Below are 3720 nucleotides of genomic sequence, written 5' to 3'. Positions count from 1 at the left end.
GAATCTGGTTGTAGGCGGTGGATGGCGTCCTTCGGAGTGCAGGGTCCGGGAGCCGACCTGGTCCGCGTTAGTGATCCTCTTCCTGTTGCTTCATTGTGGCGTCGATCCGAGTAGGCGCCCGTGTTGCTGCTATGTTGCAGGCGGATCAATGGTGCTGGCCATGGATGTGGCGGCGTGTGAGCTTGGACCGGGCCGGGACTTGCTCAGCGGTGGCCGTCGGCAGCTACTAGGCCGTGCTCCCCACAGTCGGCAATGATTGTCGGGGGAAACAGGTGTGGATGCCCCCTACTGTGGGGGCGCTCATCCAGGCCGGGTGGCTGATGCCGGGCTAGGAGCGGAAGGAGACACCTCCTGTTCCTCCCACCATGGCTACGCATTGTAAGGTCGGCGGTTGGCGGTGACTCAGAACATGGATGCCGGGGTGGCGGCCCCGGATGGTGCGCTACATGGTTGGCTCTCCGGCGGGCACAATGGCAGCGGTGGTGGCTCTCCTCTTGGTCGTGTGGGCGACGAGGGGGTACCGTCAGGTGGCTCGGGCTCGCACTCCTTCGCTGGGGCGATGCCTAGATCCAGAACTGCGTATCTGGAATCGCCGTGGTTGCCCTTGTGGCCTCGTGTGGCACGGGTGAGTTGCCGAACGAAAGCTCCGTGCTTTTGCGCCGACGGCGACGACACTCGTGGGTGCCGCTTCCACCGCTGCGTCAAGGAGGTTCTGTGGCTTCACCCGCCGGCGATGATGCTGCTACGCCACGCGCGGCGGAGCTTCACCGTGCGAACCAGGGAGGGCGACGAGTACCAAGTCCCGGAGGGGCGTACGGTCGCGAGCCCGCTGGTGATCCACAATCGTCTCTCGCATGTGTACAAGGACCCGGAGAGGTACGAGCCGGACAGGTTTGGCCCGGGCAGAGGGGAGGATGGGGTCGGCGGGGCGTTCTCTTACACGGCGTTCGGTGTTGGGTGGCGCGCCTGCGTCGGCGAGGCGTTCGCGTACATGCAGATCAAGGTGATATGGAGCCACCTGCTGAGGAACTTCGAGATGGAGATGGTATTGCCATTCCCTGAGACGGACTGGAACGTGGTCATGCCGGGGCCCAAGGGGAAGGTCATGGTCCGCTACAACAGGAGGATGTCAGCGGCCACGTAATTCATGAGCCGACAGAGACCCTACATATATCTACATCATGTTGCATGCTAGTTTCTCCTAGTACCAATAAATTAGGATTGTCACTACCGGAAAACGGGCATACGCCGACGGCCAAAGCTATGCCTACGGCTGCCGTCGGCCTAGTTCGAGATATGCCGACAGCCCAGTCCTGGTCGTCGGCTTAAACTGGCCGTCGGGTTACATGGACCTATGCCGACGGCCGCCGTCGGCACAAAACGGCCGTCGACCTAGCCGCAGACATGCCGATAGCAGCCGTCGGCATAGATAGGCCGTCGGTATAACTGTGGGCCCGGCGACCCCGCCGGTGACTAGTGGCTAACGCCGTCAAACCTATGCCGACGGTCTGGACGGGCAGCCGTTGGCATATCTCCGCATGCCACGCCACCGATCCGCGGCGAAGGTATGCTGACGGCAGCCGTCGGCATATCTGCCACATCACCGATCCGCGGCATGGCGCGCATCAGATCTCTGCCGTATCTGCCGTCGGCATAGCTATTTTTTCTACATACTTTTTTTCCATATGTTTTAATGCTTTTTTACATACGTTTTTTTGCATATGTTTTTATGCTTTTTAAAAAATATGTCTTCATGCTTTTTTATGTATTATATGAATATGTATGTAGTTTGTAATTTTTTTCATAGATTATGAATATATATATATATATATATATATAGTTTGTATTTTTTTTTCGAGCACATTAATAATATGCTGTCATGTTCTTTTGAATATAGGTCCATAAATTTTACTAAAATAAAAAACAGCTATGCAATAGAAGTTGAGTGGCGGTTGCAAACGCCCGGCACCCGTCTCCGGAGTGTGACCCCCTCACGTCCGCGGTGTGCCCCCCTCACGGACGGCGCCGCCGCCAGCATTTGGAGGGCGGAAACAGCCGCATCGGGTCTATACGGAGGGGACGTTGCTCTCAAGTGTTTCTATGGGATGACCTACCACAACCGGGTGGTGTTGTGGCTTGTTCGAAGAGGCGGCACGCATCTCCAGGGCGTGGCCCCCCTAACGGACGGCACCGCCGCCGGCACCTGGAGGGGGAAAACGGACGCATCGGGTCTACACGGAGGGGATGTAGCTGTCGGTTTGGCCCGGATGTTGCTCCAAAGTGTTCCCATGGGCTGACCTAACACAACCGGGCGGGGAGGTCCGCTGGTCAAAGCCCGTCCGTGCAAAGTCAAAGGGGTAGATCTCGTGGTCAAACGCTACAGGGTTACGCGGGACGGGGGCCCTAGGGGGGGTAGCAATGCCACCGGAGCGTCGCACCAGGCCCTCATACATGCGGGGTGGTGTGGTGGCAAGTTCGAAGAGGCGACACGCGTCTCGGAGGCGTTGCCCCCCCTCACGGACAGCGATGACACGGTAGTAGACGTTCTGCGGTAACGATGCAGCGTGAATATTATTAAATACTCGGAGCGCGATAAAATCATGAGTTTTTTTGCACGACGTGGGCACATGTGCTATAGGAACGATGGTATTTTTTCATGATTTTTGGTGATGGAGAAGTATCCGAAAAATTCCCTCTACGCGGATTGCCCTTCGCACGTCTACGTCTGTGGCCGGCGGCCTACGGGGGCTAGCATGCCGCCAAATCTTGCGTAGGCGGCCTCTCACAAGTCTGGAAGTGTTGTGACGGTTGCAAACGCCTGGCACGCGTGTCCGGGGTGGACTCCCCCCTCACGGACGGTGCTACCGCCGGCACCTGGAGGGGGGAAACGGACGCGTCGGGTCTACACGGAGGGGATCTTGCTGTGGGTCTGGCCCGGTTGTTGCTCCAAAGTGTTCCTATGGGCTGACCTAACACAACCGGGCGGGGAGGTCCGCTGGTCAAAGCCCGTCCGTGCAAAGTCAAAGGGCTAGATCTCGTGGTCAAATGCTACAAGGTTAGGCGGGACGGGGGCCTTGGGGGGGCCTGGGGGGTAGCAATGCCACCGGAGCGTCGCACCGGGCCCTCATACATGCGGGGTGGTGTGGTGGCATGTCCGAAGAGGCGGCACGCGTCTCCGGGGCGTGGCCCCCCCTCACGGACGACGATGACACGGTAGTAGACGTTCTGCAGTAACGATGCGGCGTGAATATTATTAAATACTCGGAGCGCGATAAAATCATGAGTTTTTTTGCACGACGTGGGCACATGTGCTATAGGAACGATGGTATTTTTTCATAATTTTTGGTGATGGAGAAGTATCCAAAAAATTCCCTCTACGCGGATTGCCATTCGCACGTCTACGGCTGTGGCCGGCGGCCTACGGGGGCTAGCATGCCGCCAAATCTTGCGTACGCGGCCTCTCACAAGTCTGGAAGTGTTGTGACGGTTGCAAACGCCCGGCACGCGTGTCCGGGGTGTGCCCCCTCGCGGCGGCCGCCGCCGCCGGCACCTGGAGGGGGGAAACGGACGTGTCGGGTCTACACGGAGGGGATCTTGCTGTGGGTTTGGCCTGATTGTTGCTCCAAAGTGTTCCTATGGGCTGATCTAACACAACCGGGTGGGGAGGTCCGCTGGTCAAAGCCCGTCCATGCAAAGTCAAAGGGCCAGATCTCATGGTCA

The sequence above is a fragment of the Triticum aestivum genome, chromosome 1A (assembly GCF_018294505.1).
Source record: "Triticum aestivum cultivar Chinese Spring chromosome 1A, IWGSC CS RefSeq v2.1, whole genome shotgun sequence".
NCBI classification, from domain to species: Eukaryota; Viridiplantae; Streptophyta; class Magnoliopsida; order Poales; family Poaceae; genus Triticum; species Triticum aestivum.
The sequence above is the reverse complement of the archived record's forward strand: the minus strand, read 5'-3'. Positions refer to the sequence as shown.